The sequence below is a fragment of the Mus caroli genome, unplaced genomic scaffold, assembly GCF_978045245.1.
Source record: "Mus caroli unplaced genomic scaffold, Mus_caroli_1 scaffold_11, whole genome shotgun sequence".
Taxonomy (NCBI): Eukaryota; Metazoa; Chordata; class Mammalia; order Rodentia; family Muridae; genus Mus; species Mus caroli.
This window is the reverse complement of record NW_028227266.1, coordinates 88,633,613-88,651,750: the sequence shown is the minus strand read 5'-3', so window position 1 is coordinate 88,651,750 and position 18,138 is coordinate 88,633,613.

The window sequence follows — 18,138 nt, the reverse complement described above, 5'->3', positions numbered from 1 at the left end:
CCATCCTATACCCATCCTTCTTGATGTCCATTTTACTTTGTAGCCATCAAAGTGTTACTTCACAACACCCGGGTTTACTACAGGGAGAAGGATGCTCTGGCTCAAAGGAAGAGTAAAGGGCGTAGGACACACGATCAAAAACTGTCTGAGATGCGCACTCTGTGAGGTCTGGCTCTCTTTCCTCTCTGATTGGCCCTCTGGAAGCAGGAAAGGACTCAGAGGTCAGGGTAGGAGAGCTTTCCAGGAGAAATGCAGGTCAACTACTGGGAAGCGGTCACACCTTTATGTCAGGAGCCCTTTCTGCCTAGGTTCTCCCATGCCTACAAAGTGACAGGGCTATTCTGAGGATGGAGGTATATGAGGAACGGCATAATCAGGATGTGAGAGATGCACAAAACATTCCTGAACTTTAAAAAGTGCCTATTCTGGACCACGGAAACCACCCAGCATTCAGATTGTCGCAAAGGGCAAGAGGGAGGGAATGTCCTAACTCTTGGCTCTTATGTGTATCACCACAGCTCATCCTGTGTCAAACATTTTCCCAGGGGTGACCAGTGTTTGTTTCTCTTTCTTCCTCCTCCTCCCCATCCACAGTGAACTTTGTTGTCTTAGGCCAGGCCCAGCACTCAGCTCCCTTCCTGTGGGTCACTGTTCATGCCCAGTGGGCTGCACAGCTGTGTATGCATCACCTTCTACTCTTAGGGCATGGCCAGGCATTTCTTGTTTTCAGGTTTCGTTTTTTGTTTTTTGCCAAAGAAATTATATGCTGTCTGAATTAAAATAAAACTTGAAGAGCATTGGCATCTTATAGAATCTGGTAGCTATAAGCAGCTCATGGTGAACTCTCTAGCTAAACAAATACCATGGCCACTGAGGCCATAGGTGGCATAGGTGGTTGTGGATGAAACAGCTGAATGTGGTCTAGACATGAGGACAGTGGGCTGTGCTGCCAGGGTGACAGCATACCTACCTTCGTAAGAATGATGTCTTCTCAATGAGGACATGTCATGATAGAGAGGCAATGATCCCAATAAGCGGGAGCCAGGGATGGACTGTGGTCTCCCTTCCCCCACCTGCTTGAACCTGCTTGCTCAAGGGTGGAGTTTCCCCCGCTCATTCGTTCTGCCACGCCCACTGCTGGACCCTGTCGGCTTTGCTGCCTGGAGGCACACACGTGTTCGTCCTGCTACTGGATCCCGAGTTACTTGGCGGGAAATTGGGTTCCCTCCCCCTTCCTTTATAACTGAATGTTGGAATTAAAAAGGCGGGCTTTGAACATGAAATCGTCTTAGCCCCATTCTTTCTTCCGCCCCGTCTAGATTCCTCTCTTTTCAGCTCGAACTGCCATTCTCAGTTGAACCGTTCGTGTTGTGGACTGCGGGCAGGCCGCAACAATGGACAATGGAAAGCTGCCTTGGAATGTTCTGGAAAATCAATTCACTGAGAACATGTGCCAGCAGGGGTTGAGACCTCTGATCTAGTCTGAGCTCTGTAGAGAATAGGGGACCCACACCTCTAAATCCAGTACCAAAGCATGTCTACAGGGCACACAGGTTCATGATTTCCCCTTGGGAAGACGCTAGGGAATAATAAGGTAGCCTTCTAATCTGAGAGGCTATAAGGTCATGGGCATCATAGCTTTGATAAAACTTAAAAGACATCACTCTCTAGGGAAAATATGGGTGATAAACTGTAAGCCCAACCTTCAAGGGAGTCAAGGAGACACGCTGTGGGTTGTGTCTGAGTGGGATGAAGGGAAAACACTGTGGGTTCTGAGTGGGAAGATGCTGAGGCATCCATTCCTGCCTCATCCCTGCCCTTCCTCTTAAGCTTTCGTCAGCAGCAAGACTCGAGTAATGAGGCTCTGCTCTACATCTGTATCCTAGTCTCCTCCCAAGCTCGTTTTGGAAAATACTGTTTTCTCCTTTTATAACACAGTAATTTGCCCTTCCTAGGAAGTTTAGAAACACGAAAAAGCACCAAGAATATACAAAGCCAGCTGTGAGCCAGCTGTAATCCAATTAAGCAGAGGTGATTCCTCCTCCAGCCTTTTCCTTGTAAGGACATGTCATGATACATGTGTACATGTGTACATATATGCTTGCACACGGACAAATGTCTATTTACTCAATGAATATGCATTTTTTAGAAAACAAAGCATCATACTGTGCTTGAGAACCCAGACTGTGTCATCAAACTGCCTGAACTCCAGTCCTGGCTCTGTTTGTGGCTTTCACATCAGCCTCTCTGTGCCTCGGTTTCAGGATCTTTAGAAAGCAGACTGGGTTTGTGAGACATGGCATCGCCCTGTTCCCAGGATCTGTGGTTCTCTCTGTGTGGTTTTGTTTCTTGCTGTTTGCTTCTTTATTCTTCCCTCCTACTATTAGCTGTTATTGATGTCTCTTTGACTTCCATCTTGATTTCTTACCACCAGTTCCCCCCCCCCCAATCAATTAAAATGTTCACTAAAATATGTTCACAGGCTGGGGTTATGCTCACCTACCATCCACAAGGCCCTAGGCTCCATCTCCAGCATGGCACACAACAAGTGCCATAACATATGTCTTTATTCCTGCACTTAGAGGTGGGGACCGGAAAATCATTAGTTCAGGGTCATGCTCGGCTATGCAGGGAGTTTGAGGCCAGCCTGAGATAAAGGCCTTGTCTCAAGAAACAAACAGATTTAAAAGAACAAAGTCACATTAAAGTCTTTTTCTATTTTAAGAGAAGTAGGAAAACGTCTTGCAGAATGATACGCTTTCCGTTCTAAGGCTGCCGCTCCCAGTGTGCGCACCTCTTTTAACCTCTTTTCTCTACCTCAGTCTAGTTGCTGACCTACAAAACCCTCAGGACAAGATTATTAATGGCACCTCCATGCTGAGTTCAGCAAGCATCTATGATTACTCCCATTGACTGCTTGTATTTGTCACCAATGCCATCTCACGTCTCACCTTTCCCTTCTGTCTCCCCTGACCATCTATTCTCTGTCTACTTGGTCTGGTTTTCCTGGGTCCTATTCCACTACTGTCTTTACTTCCTTGTATTCTTTCTTTTAGTTCAGTTCACCCTTTCTTAGTCTTTTCTTCTAGTCCTGTCTGTTCTCTGTGATGCTGGTTGGATGCCTCTTCATTACAGTGTTAAGTGCGGATAGTCCCCTGATCTCTTTCTCTAGCTTACACTCTTCTCCTGAGTTCTAAATACTCGCCAAGTCATCTCCATGAAGATGTCTACACAGCTCTGGATTCTGTGCATCTCAAATGGATGGATTCTTCTTTGTCTGTTTCTGTCTTTGGAAAGAAAATGTTAAAACCACATCCCTAGTCAAGACAGCCATTGCCATCTCAAAGAGAATCATGTCAGCAGTGACATTTATATTTGCATTTTTGGAATGAGATGTCAGAGGTTCTCTATGCAGGGGCATCTAGCCTTGCCTGTGGCACCATGGTCACAGAGGACCTTGTTTGATTGTGTCCCACATGAGATCAACCCTTGACAGATATCAAACGCTCCTAACGACTAAACTATAGGAAACCTGCTTCATCAGGGAGGGTGGTGATCCAGGAAGTAGTTTGTGGTTCTCAGTCCTTCACAAACAAAAAGATTCTTTGAGATCCTTAGTATATTTTTTGAAAGCGTAGAAGAATGCTGAGATTGGAAAATGCTGTGCTGCTTTAAATTTATCTAGAAATAAATGAAATAAACAGACAAAAGGAATGATAGGAAGGAAGTCAGACATGAATGATGGATGTGCAACTGGGAATAAAGTTGTAGCTTGTCTTCTCAGATACCTGGGGATAGTCTTCTTTGATACTTTTGAGACAAATCATACGTTTCATAAGTGTTGGTTGTGGAACACTGGGTAACGTTGAATAAGCCGCCAGCTTCCCTTGCTGGAGGACACTTTTACCACCCATTTGAGGCGTTGTTCAGAGAACAGTAAAGCAACTGAGCTTTACCCGTTTAATTCTAGACATCACCACTGCACACTATCACTATGACAATGGTTACTGGCATGACTTTCAGGAATTTGAACATGTCCTCGTCTGCCTCAATCACTAGCTCTTCTTTTGGATCCATATCAGGGTCTTAGGCCATGTTTACACATCAGAGGGACCGCAGGTCCATCCATCATGCTAACACCATCATTTCCTGAATCTGCATCCTATGAGGAATAATGAAGTCAAATGTGCAGACCATCAGTCATTTCACTTCCCCCCACACCTTGAACAGATCTGTTTCTTAATCCCATAAATATCCCTAAGTGGCATCATAGGGAGACAGATTTGAGATTCTGGACTTCTGCCTCCTTACAAATAATTAAGCTTTCTATCTGCCAAGTTTGAGCTTTATGAGTGACATACAGTGATTAAAACAAACAAATAAACCCCAATGAAACAAAAGACTTATTTAAGTAACACACGGCACAATCTAAACTCTACTGATATATTTTATGTATTTTTTTATATTAAAATCCTTTGTCCCAAGTGTAGAGCAGAGGCTGAAGGAAAGGCCACCCAAAGACTTTCCCATCTGGGGATCCATCCCATATACAGTTACCAAACCCAGACACTATTGTGGATGCCAAGAAATGTTTGCTGAAAGGAGCCTGATATGTCTGTCTCCCGAGAGGCCCTGACAGAGCCTTACAAATACAGAGGCAGATGCTGGTGGACAACCATTGGAGTGAGTGCAGGGTCCCCAATGGAGGACTTAGACAAAGGACTGAAGGAGCTGAAGGGGTTTGCAACCCCATAGGAAGAACAACAGTATCAACCAACCAGACAACCCCTGCCTCTCCCAGAGCTCCCAGGGATTAAGTCATCAACAAAGGAATATACATGGCTCTAGATGCATATGTAGCAGAGGATGGCCTTTTCATGCATCAATGGGAGGAGAGGTCCTTGGTCCTTTGACGGCTCAATAGATGCCCTAATGTAGGGGAATCGAGGGCGGGGAGGTGGGAGTGGGTGGAGGAACATCGTCATAGAAATAGAGGGAAGGAGGATGGGATAGGGGTTGGGGGAAACGGGGAAAGGGGATAACATTTGAAATGTAAATAAAGAAAATATTCAATAAAAGAATCCTTTGCCCCCTATGAACTTTGAGCATATCTTTACCTATGTGTGCTTTCTGATTTTATTTATCACTGATCTTTTGGACAGCCCTAGGTGACTAAGTTGTATCTTAAAAATACTTATGTCTTTTCTGATAGAGGATTCAAACACACATATGCTCATGTAGACTTCATTGGAACATTTTTACATCCTGGCAAGTTGGGGATACACATTTCTTCAAACTTGAATTTTTTTGAAAGATAAGATTTTTACCACTGACTTTACTGAAAGTGACACTTGACTTTGTGGTTGTTTTTTTGTTTTTTGTTTTTTAGAAAGTTTCTTTCAAATTATCAGGTCTGACTTGACAATCACTTATCTTCTAGTTTTTGAAGTAAACAATGTGTTGCATGGATGAAGTGCTCTGCTCAACTTGAAACTGAAAGAATACCAGAGTTCTCTTCTGGGAGACAGTGAGCATTCCTTGGCATGCACTGCGATTGCTTCCATTTCTCCACATGAAATATTGAGAGGATATATTCCAGGAAGGTCAGGTTTGCATGGAATTTAAGATCTTTATTGCTTCATGGAGGACATTCAAATTGGCCATTTGGGTGTTTTGTCTTGCTCGGAGCAGGTGGCTCTGAAAAACTCATGGCGACAGAATATCTGCACCCCATCCCTTTATTGCTTTTGGGTCATCAGCACAAATGCTAAAGCAATACCAAAGGAAAAGAGTACTTGAGTTGTTATAATAATAGTTTTAACTCTGAAAACCACTGGAAAAATATTTTGAACATCTCTTAGGGTCTTTAGAATGTACTTTAAAAATTCACTTTTTAAAGCAAAAAACACCTAATAGTCATCTCCATTGAAAACTTGAAATACCGTAGACACTAACAATTTTACTAATGCAACTTAAAAACATGCTTCTGATGTCATTAGTTGGGGTTTTTTATTTGCTTTGTTTGAATCAGGATCCAAACAGCTACACATGACATTCATTTGTGTGTGTATGTGTGTGTGTGTGTGTATTCTCTTCATTTTCATTCTATTTGTTGAAAAACATGGTTCATTTGTGCTATAAAATTTCCAGTGTTCTGAATTTAGCTGATAGCATACTCCTGGTGTCATTGAACATGTTGCTCCTGTCTCCTTGTGAACAGGCAGTTGGATCTAGAGCAGGATTTCTCAGCTCTACATAATAAATATCTTGGGCAGGCCAATTCTCTATTGGTGGGGACCTGTATGGTGTACTATGGTTCCCTAGCACCCCTGTCCTTTTCACACTGAATGTCAGCACTACATCTTCTCTGTTGTTGTGACAGTCGAAACTGACTTTAGACATTGATAAGTGTTCCCTGCTTGGGACTGCTAATGACTTTACTGTTTAGAAACTTGGTTAGACTCAAGGTTAGCTTTTTGCTTTTGTCAAGAGTAGGTCATTGGATTGGAGGTGTGCTTCAGGGGTAGAGTGCTTGTCTAGTGTACACAATGCTCTGGGTTTTATCTCAAGCACTGTGCAAAACAAACACAAACAAAGAAACTAGTCATGGATGAGGTAGAGTATACCTCAATGAATCTTTGTGATGTCTTAATGCCCTGTTGCAATAATGCTGAGATTGATCCCTGTGTTCCAGTGTTGTCAAACAGCTCTATCAACTTTCAGCTCTGGCACTGAATAAACATAAAAATACTAACACACATTGTGTTAGTCAGGCTTCTCTATAAAAATAGAACTTATAGAATGAATATCTATCTATCTATCTATCTATCTATCTATCTATCTATCTATCTATCTATCTATCATCATCATCATCATCATATTATAACTCTATGGAATTTATTAGAATGGCTTATAGGTTGTGGTCCAGCTAGTCCAAAAATGGCTGTCTACCAGTGGAAGGTCAGTTGTCCAATCAATGAGTCTGGATGTCTCAGCTAGTCTTCAGTATAATCCAGAATCCCAAAGAAGTGGACTCAAATACTTGTAAAGAAATAGACTTAACAGTGAGAACAACTAGGCAAAGACAGCAAGCTTCCTTTTCCATGTCCTTCAAACAGGCTGTCTCCAGAAGGTGTAGCCAGATTAAAGGCAGATATTTCCATTTTAAAAGACTCAGATTAAAGGTAGGCCTTCCCACTTAAAATGAGGTTATTAAGAAAACAATCCATCATAGATGTAGCAAGCCCTTGGGTTTTAGCTAATTCCCATGTAGTCAGGTTGACAACCAAGAGTAGCCATCACACATATTAATGAATGTGGTCTAGATTCATTATCTTATTGGGGACTAAAAAGTGAGGGGTTACTTTCTTCAACCATTGCCACCCAAATCCAAACAAAACAAATCTTCAAAATGTCCTATGGTCACCTATTTTGTTATTCTGAAACCAGGGCTATTAGCTTTTCATCTCTATGGCAATCTTAATAATTCATTAAGAAGGAAAATTTATTTTAGGTTACAGTTTTCTACCTTTCAGACCACAATCAGTGGCCCCACTGCTTTGGGCCTGTGGTAGCACAAGGCATCATAGCAGAAACACATGAAAGTTCAAAACCATTTCACTTTCTGATGGGGAGCAAAAAATGAGACAAAGGAAGAGGCTAGGGACTCACTATCGCATTTGACAGAATGTCACAAGGAACGCAAGGACCTGGTACAAACTTCCTTGCATCACTTCCCAGTAGCACATCCTAGGGACCAAGCCTGATTCAACACAGCAGCCTCAGGGAGACATTCAGGATTCAAACTCCAGCAAGCTCTGAGTGCGAACATCCATCTTTCCCTTTATTTACTAACTTGCAGTAGAGTAAGTCAATACCCTTCTCATGTTTTTGTTGCCTTTTCCGTCTACTTCCTTTGAAGTAGAAAAAGTTACACAAGTCTTTCAAAGGGCTTTGTTTCTTTCCCTGAAACATTTGACAATGAATTGCTGGCAGGATTTCTACAGCACACAAGAACCATAGAGTGCAGCCACTGACTGACATCTGTGCTTGACAGTCACCATTGTTACTGTCCTACACCATCCCCAGAATTCAAATGTGCTCCTCTTCCCAATTCACACCGGGTTTCATGGGCTGCTGAGTGTGGGCTCTTTAGGCATCTCTATGTTAAGATATGCAAAGAGATGCTCAGTGCAAACACTGTGTTGAAAGTCATAGTTGTGTAATGGACCTGTTAAGTAGTTTGTTTCAGGTTGTTTTCAGTCTGGGACAGGGGAAATTTTATTTGCTTTATATTTTCAGTTATATGAGGCCATTTTAGGGTTTCGAACTCAAAAATAAAATACAAGATAAGAAAAGCTTCAAGAATTCAGAGAAGGCTAGCTTCCTCCCAAATGTCCCCACTTCTGGCTGTTTCCTTTCTCTAGTGTCGTGTTAATGTTTGCTTTCAGAGACCATGGTACACACATGCTTCTGATGTGCACATATGCTCCTTTACAAAAAACTGGAGATGGCATGTGGTAACTTACAAAGGATAGAACATTATTTGGGCTCATAATTCCAGAGGTTTGAAGTCAAGGGACCATATATAGTGATGAACATCTTGTTGACAGAACACCAAGACAGTGGTGAGAAGAGGGTGTGTTTGTGTGTGTGTGTGTGTGTGTGTGTTTGTTTGTGTGTGTTTGTGTGTGTGTGTGTGTGTGTGTATGTCCTCAGGCTTCCCTCTGGTAAAGCCTCCAGTGGTAAAGCTATAAAGTGATATCCTAATGGCCTATATAACACTCACTATCTCATTTATTTGAGACAGGCTGGCCTTGAACACACAATCCTCTTGTTTTGGCTTTCTGAGTGCTGGGATTCCAAGCCTACACCATCACCCCCATAGGCCCCACTCATAAACACCATATTTGTTTTCTCCCTCATATAACTCACAGTGGTGATGAAACTTCATCACAGTGTGCCTTAGGGAGCCACTCAGGCCATAGCCATACCTTAGTATCACTCTGGGCAGAATGCTGGAGATGACCTCAGCCATTTTTGCATTATAGTTTTATTGAGGAATACTTTATATGCTATAAAACTCAATTGTAAATGTATAATTTAGTGATTTTAATGTATTTCAATCATTGTCCAAACATCATCTTGGTTTCATAACATTTTCATCATTCAAAAACCTCTGCTGTGCTCATCTGTTAATGCTAGCCATCTCTTTAAAATTTATTTATTTTTATTTGGGAATTTCATACATGAATGTTATATTTATCATTGCTACCTCACATTCTCCCTTGAAATAGTCATGTCAATTCCAATTACCCCTCATCTTCATTAATACTTGTTCTATTATTGTTGTTATACACACATGCATATCCCTACATGAATAAACAAATCCTACGGAGTCCTTTCAGTGTTGATTGTATGTATACGTGTTCAGAGCTAACTATGTGGTGTTGGATAACCTATAAGGGAACTCATTCCTGGAGAAGATCAGTCCCTTCTCTCTCAGCAGCCATCAATTGGTTGTAGCTCTCCTTCTAATCTCCAGCAGCCACTGTTATACGTTCTCACTGGGAGTTTGTTTTCTCTGAGCGTTTCACGTTGTCACATGGTATTTTGTACGTTGCTTTTTTTCACTTACCATGATGTTTTCTCATCTTCATACAGGCAGCATGAGTCAGTGCTTTCTGAATTTTAAACTTTCTGAGTTTATTCTATTGTATGTGACATTTATCAATTGATGGGCATTTGAGTTGCTCCCAGGCAACTCTGTGTGTATATACATATACATATACATATACATATACATATACATATACATATACATATACATATACATATACATATACATATACATATACATATACATATACATATACATATACATATACATATACATATACATATACATATACACTCACACATATATGTATACATACATATGTGTGTGTATTTATGTGTGTAGTTTTAGAGGTTGGCCTCACTTATTTTTACAGGAATGTGGACTGTCACACATGGTTGTACCACAGCTCATTCCACCCTGTTGATAGAAACATGTTTCAGTTTTTAATTTTGTTATTTCAGTGATGCAATGGACAGCCTATGTACTTGCATACCTTGTGCTAATGTGTCTTTGTTGTTGTTCTAGTTGTTGTTGTTGTTTTAATTGTTAGACATGGATTTGCTGAGTGGAAGAGTGATGAAAAATGCAGTTTGACTGGATATTGCAACATTCTTGTCCACAGCATCTTGCCACAGACTTTCCATGAGGACATAGTAAGTATATAATAGGTTTAAAAAGTTATTTCAGTATTTTAATTTGTTCCCTTTTCTTATGTGCCTTCTTGTTTGTTCATCCATCCATCCATCCATCCATCCACCCACCCACCCACCCATCCATCTATCCACCCACCTGTCCATCCATCTACTTAGCAGATGATCTGCTAGGGTGTTCTTGGTGAGGAGTAGCTAGTGTTTTTTGTAAGATGACTTGCACAGTACATGGACTCTGACTTATCTTATAGGACAATCATCATAGGCTAACCCTGTTGTACACGCTGGGGAAGGTACAGAGGAGCTAATGCTTTGTTTAACAATCTGGTCGCTGGACTACTCGAGAAAGGCCCTGAGGTTCTCTTTGGAGAAGGTTTGCTTTGTTCTCTAAATTGCAGTTTGAACAATTTCTGGAGCCTGATGGCTTGTGACCATTAGCATTTTACCAGTACTCTCTGTTCAGGCTTAGTCCTAATGCTTGTCTTATTTTGGCTTCCAAAAGCTTCTAGATGCTGAGAGTCCCAGACCCCAGCTGGCTTTGGTTAGTAATAAACAGGATATAAAGCTATTTTCTTTTAGTTTCAATTGTCACAATTTTTATGATGTATTAAATAGACGAAAATGTAAATTTACCAACAGTGTAAAACTTTAAGTATAACTGACTTAGAATGACTTTTCCTGCTGGGGGGTGGGGAAGTCACAGAAATGTTTAGAGCTTGAGATTAGGTAACCGTGGTTTTGTTTATTTGTTTGTTTTTTGTTTTGTTTTGTTTTTAGTGGCACTTTAATGGAGCAATTTTTTTAAAGATTGGATTTTATCTTTATTTGTCTATGTGTGTACTGAGGGAGGGTAGAGAATACATGTGTATTTGAGAGGCCAGGAAAAGAGATGTCAAATGCTCTGGAACTGGAGTTACAGGGTTGTAACACATTAGACATTGGTATGAGAAACCATACTTTATTTCTTGGTAGCATGTATGTATGTATGGTGTGTGTGTGTGTGTGTGTGTGTGTGTGCGTGCACATGCAAGCATCTTTTCCAGTACATCTGCAGAAGTCAGAGGACATGTTGAGTTGGTTATCTCTTGTCCTTCTGCCTTTACATGGGACCCAGGGATCAAACTTATATAGTCAGGTTTGTCAGCAGGTCTTTTTACTTTTGGAACCATTTGTCTACTCATGAAATGGAGTTTTTAAATCCTAAAAATATCTAATGAGTACAGAACTATAGTAAAAGATGTTCTTTACTATAGTATAAGTGGGAAAATAAGTTGCTACCTCTCCCTTTCTGGCTACAGTGTTGTTGCTCTTCCAATAGTCTTATAATTGTTCAAAGACTGTAACTTATATTACATATACTATATTATATACACATATAATATTATGTAATATATATGATATAATATAAAATATACACTATGATATATGAAATAATAATAATGTATATTAGAGTCTCTCATCAACAAACAATTTTAAATGAATAGTTCATGATCATTTCTTAAAGAAAAATGTAAACAACATTCCCCAAATTTTCCAGGAGTGGCTCATTAATTTTGATGGAATGATAGGATCAAGAAAGCAAACTGAGGAAGCCATAGGGAGTGAATTGGTAAGCATATTCCTTCATGGCTTCTGTTTTAGTTCCTGCCTTAAATCTCTGCCCTGACTTTTCATACAATTGTAAGCTGTAAGATGAAACAAATCTTTCCTTCCCTATGTTGCTTTTGTTCATGGTGTTTATTACGACAATCGAAAACAAACCAGGACAGAAAGGTATTTCAGAATAACAGTCTTACCTGGGTAGTCACGCCCTTCAAAGGTGTAAAAGCACAGATCTTTCTACTGCCTTGGTCAAGTCACAATGTCAACCACTTCAACTTCCCTATACTGTTCAAGTGAACATTGGTAGTGCTTTTTCAACCAATGAAGATCTGTTTCAATGTTAACTGGAGGCCTGGCCTTTGAGACTCTTCTCTCTACAAAGTTCTCCTTGGTGCCACAGCTCTCCCATGCACCTTGTGTGGCCTTGCTTACGTGGTCGCATCCAACTTCTTTACAGTGACAAATGCAAACTCTCTGGAGTAGCTGGTCTTTGGATGCTTCCTTATTGTATGGTTGGTGTATGTTCCCACTGCTCAGAATGACACCTCAGACTCTTTAGGGTTGCTGCAGCTCTGCTGCCCATTGAAGAGTTTTCAAAGGGGTTCTGGCTCCTTAGGAGAGACTGACTTAGACATGGTACCAGTCAGAAAAAGACTTTGATGATATTCTCCAACAGAAGAGAGACTTCAACAATGCTGTGATAGTTTGAATGAGATGTCCCTATCCTCTTAGGCATTTCAATGTTTGGTCCCCAGCTCTTGGCTCTGTTTGAGTAGCTTTAGGAAGTATAGCCTTGCTGGAGGAAGTATGTCACTGGAGGTAGGCTTTGAGGTCTCATAGCCATGTGCTCTTCTTAATTTTTTCTCTGCTTCCTGTTTGTGGTTTAAGTGAGACCCCAGTTCTCAGCTTCCAGCTCCATTGTCCATGCATGTCTGTTACCATGCTTTCCTGACATGATGGTGATAGAACTCTAACCCTCTGGAACTGTAAGCCCCAAGTCAGTCCTTCCTTCTGAACGTTGCCTTGGTTGTGATGTTTTATTGTAGTGATAGGAAATGTGGCTGAGACAGATGCTTTATGACCATGTCCTTGGTCATAAAGTTTGTTTATTTGTTTGAAGTACAGGGTCTTAGAGTAGAGACTAGGCTAGTTTTGAACTCATGACAATCCTCCTGTCTCAGCTTTCTGAGTGCTGGGATTGCAGACATGTGCCATTATGCCTGTTTGCCTTAGTTCTTTAGTCACTGTGTAGAAATCAGTACTACTTGACTCATCCACACATAACAAGCTGGGCCAGGATAAACCTGCCCTGCTGCAAGCACCATCAGTTCATGAATATGGCACAGACTAAGTCAGAAATTGAATCAAAATGCAGGATCTACCTTTTATGCCTGCTGGGAGAGAGAGAGAGATTAAAATGTAAGGGTCAGGATAAAGGGTCTCTGAAGAACCTTGATATGACAGGTTCTATCCTGCCAATATTACCCTCAGGGGCGTGGTACTTGAAGGAAGTAACAGAGGGGCTCCCAGGTATTGATCTGGGTAGCTTTATTACTGATCCCCATTCACAGTGTTCCTTAGGGACTCAAAGCAAGGGCTGCATCTCCATACAGCTCAGTGCTTGGCTCCCAGTTCCTGGAAATTTGCATATGCTAAACCTTCTTTGGGGGAATCAAGGTTTTAAACAAGATTATTTTTAAAAGAAACACAAGGCTCTTACAGGACCCAAAAGCACAAACTCACAGCTTCTAACTAGGCTAGCTAAGCAAGGATGCTCCACGGAGGGAGCTGCAAGTGTGGGCTCTATTTTAGGCTTTTAAGAAGAACACGGGTGATCATGATTTCTGCTGGGTAGAGCAGCTATTTAAAGGACATTTATTTTTGCTGAAATATTCGCTGAGTATTTTTATAAAGTACTTTAAATCTGAAAAGGCTAAATTGCTTCTGTAGGAGCTTTGAGAATGGGGTGGGAAGGAAGAGGGCAGCCATAATATTGTTGCTTTTATGTGGTGGTGACACCTTGGATTCAGTCTCTCTAGTACAAAGAGAGAACGAAATGAAGCAGAGGCGGTGGCATAAATATCACTGGAGACAGCTCGCTGCCTCTGCAGGTTTTCCCAGAGCTGTCATTTTTCCTGATGGACAGGATAATAGAGAAAATGTTTCAAGTGGCTATGCTTCTGAGAACTGTAGCTTCATTCAGATCTTGGGGTTCTGTTTTTTAGGGAGTCCCCAGCCACCACCTGGTATGGCCACTTACATTCCTATTTCTGGGAGAGCTGACCTCAGTATTTCAGGCATTATGGAAGGCATGTGGCACAACTAAGATCTAGAGTCTGTAGCGAATCCGTATTTGTCTCTTTGAAAAAGACACCTAGGGTAGGCTCTAGCCCATTCAGTTGTGCAATTTCTGAGGGTGGGACATAGATCTGGGGGCTTAAATTTAATACTCCACACGAGTCTAATGGACAGTCTGCATTAGAACTCCTCCTCTCCAACTCAAGCTTTGATATGAGGAAGATTGACTTGAAGTGTTTGCTATATGGATATAGCACAAGATTGGTGCAGGGACTGAAAATCTGCATTGTTCTCAGGCTTCTCTGTGTTATTGCTGCTGCAGCTGCTGGCATTCCACACTGAGGTCCCAGATGTAGATCACTTCATACTGGACCAGTTGAAGTAGCAGAAGTCCACTCCTGTCATGGCGGTTCTCCTTCTTTCTCTGTGATCTCATTGTGCATGAATCCTAAAGTCCTGCCTCTGCCTCCCTGCCCAGCCATTGGCCACTCGCAACTTTATTTACCAAACAAAGCCAACGGGGGCAGGGACCCTTATCCCAAAAGCCAGATGACTGGGGTTTATAGTTAGCTATTTTACCCCCTGGAAAGAAATTTTAGACAGCTCCCTTTCCAGTTTTATTGATAATTGGCTTCCAGGTTTCTGATGGTACATTTTCCATTTCTCTCCTCAGTGGCATCAGCAGCATCCACACATCATTCAACACACACTTTTGGCATAGCAGCTCCTAGTGCTAAGCCTTTGGGAGAATTCTGTTCGTAATGAATGAAAGATGTGACTTGCTTCCAAGAATCTCGGTAGAAAGAATCACAAATACAGAGTAATTTCAGGTTCCATCCACCCTAATCTGGTCTGTCAAAACCATGATTAAATTGGTTTCTTGTTGGCAGAATCATACTGTCAGCTCTCAATATTTATGGATGCTCAGAATATACATCTATAAGTCCTCTTGGGGCACTACCTTACGGAACGTTATTTACATAGGATAGTGCCAAAGATTCTGAATAGTTCAGAAACCTATGCTTTATGATGGCACTCATGCTACCACCTTCAAAATATTATGTCTCTGGGCGATTCATTTTAATTCCTGGCTGAATGAGCAGGAGAAGGTATTCCAGGCAGTCTTTGCAAATCTTTCCACTCTTTTAGAACAGATATGAAGAGATAAAAGGAATGTAGGAATCATTGTCAAAGGCTATTGCTTGTACTCATAGGGTTCTCAATCAAATAAACAAAGAGCAACCTTGTACAAAAATGAATTAAAAAAATGGATCAAAGATCCTAATTGGAATCCCAGTGCACTGAAAATTTCAGAGGAAAACATAGGGAATGTACTTCAAGATGTTAGGGTAGGCAAAGACTTTTAAAAATAAGTATCAACCAAAAGCAAAAGAGTATCAACAGATATCAAGCATCAGCAGTAGCAACAGATGGGGCTATATGTAAATAAAATGTTTCCAAAAAGAAAGGAAACAATCAGCAGAGTTCCCAGGCAGTCCACGGAATAGGCAGTCCACAGAAGGGGAGAAAATCATTACAAGCTACATTTTCAGACAAGGGATATCAATATCAAGCAAGGGATATTAATATCAAGCAATTACAAAGAATTACAGAAGCGAAATACCAAAGAAATGAAACTTAGAATCAACAACTGGGCAAATGAACTGAATAGACACTAAGAAAGAAAGAAAGAAAGAAAGAAAGAAAGAAAGAAAGAAAGAAAGAAAGAAAGAAAGAAAGAGAGAAAGAAAGAGAGAAAGAGAGAAAGAAAGAAAGAAAGAGAAAGGAAGGAAGGAAGGAAGGAAGGAAGGAAGGAAGGAAGGAAGGAAGGAAGGAAGGAAGGAAGACAAGTGTCCAAAAACTACTTAGAAAGTTTTTAGTATGCTTACTTTAGAGAACTGTAGGTTAAAACTACTTTGAAATATGATTTCACCCCAGTTTAATTTGACAAGTGTTGAAGATGATGGAGAGAAAGAGAGAGAATGTTTATGGGGGTGCAAGTTAATATAGCCATTGTAAAAATAAGTTTAGATATTTCTCAAAAATTAAAAATAGAATTATCATATGACTCTAGTATTTTACATCTTATCATAGAGGTAGTTGTACCCTATGTTATTGCTGTATTGTTTATTCACTATAGAATGGAATTGGAATCAACCTAGTTGTCCATCAATAGATAAATGAATAATTAAAATCACATGCGCATGCATGCACACACACATACACACATGCACACACATATTACTCAGTTTTAAAGGTAAGTGAAGTTAAAATTTTACAGAGAAATAGGGGAGCTCAGATGTATATTAAGAGAAGTCACACCATCTCAGAAAGAACAAGGCACATGTTCTCACTTGTGTGTGGAATCTAGCCATATATATATGGCTAGATTTTATATATATACTGTACTTACATATACTGTACTTTTTTGAGTACAGTATACAGCGAGCAAAAGGGAACAAGGAAAGCTAAATATGAGGCACTACAGAAGAACTGAATGCAGGCATATGTTTTTCTAGTTCTAATTCTGTCATAGATTTTGTTTTGTTTTGTTTTGGTGTGGATAAATGCATAAATATAGCACAAGCTTCACAGATCCCATTTTGGAGTGTCAATTGTAATTGCTTGTAAGTTCATTATATTGCACGGTCTTTGGAGCTGGTTAATTTTTGTGTATGATGTTCTTTATTTATTTAACAAGCTCTTTTTTTCTATAACAAAGCAAAAAAAGAACAATCCAATTAAAATTATGGCATAGAACTAAATGAAGTGTTCTCAAAGGATGAAATACTAATAATTGAGAAATATGTTTACAATGTCCAACACCATTAGCCATCAGGGAAATGATAATTAAAACAACTTTCAGATTTTATCTTATTTCATCCAGAATAATGAAGGCTATTAACACAGATGGTTATTAGTGGTGGAGTGGCACTGGGGAAAAGCAACACTTATTCTCTGTTGGAGTGCAAAGTGACATAGCCACTAAGGAATTCAGCATGGAGGATCATCAAAAATCGAAAAGTAGATGTAACCCATGACCCAGCTGTAGCATTCTTGTGAAGATACTCAAAGGACTCGGTAGCCTACTCTAGATCTTATGCCTGTTCATTCAGGCTATAGTCACTGATGAATGGATAGTGTGGTGCATTATCACAATGGAAAATAATTCAGCAATAAGAAAATTGAAATTATGAAATGCACAGGTAAAGGGGGTAGGGCTAGAAATAATCACCCTGAGTGAGGTAACCCAGACTCAGACAAAATCATACATTTTCTTATTTGTAGATGTTAACTTTGAATATATTCATACATTCAAATATGCATTTGAATATATACACATATATTTATATTTATATTTATATATACATATATATGAATGCCATTTGAAATACACATGGAGTGTCAGAAAATTAGTAAGGGGCCAACACAGGAATTCATGAGAAGGGAGATAGAATGCAGCAGTATATAATAGTAAAAAGGAATAATGGAACAGGAAGGGTTACAAGGGATGCGGGTGGAATGGCTGGATGAAGAAGGCAATAAGGAAAAAGTCATATGGGAGACATATGTATTAACCATAGACATATTCTAATATACATATCCACATATATCCCAACACATACACATACACACACCACACACACACACACACACACACACACACACACACACCACACCACACACACACACACACACACACACACACACACACACACACTGTTCTTAGTTACTCTCTAGAACTTGACTCTAAGACACAATTATAAAGACACCTGTTCACAGTCAGCTATTGGATGTATCACAGGGCTCCCAATGGAGAAGCTAGAGAAAGTAACCAAGGAGCTAAAGGGATCTGCAACCCTATGTTGGAACAACATGATGTACTAACCAGAACCCCGGAGCTCTTGTCTCTAGCGGCATATGTATGGAAAGATGGCCTAGTCGGCCATCAATGGAAAGAGAGGCCCA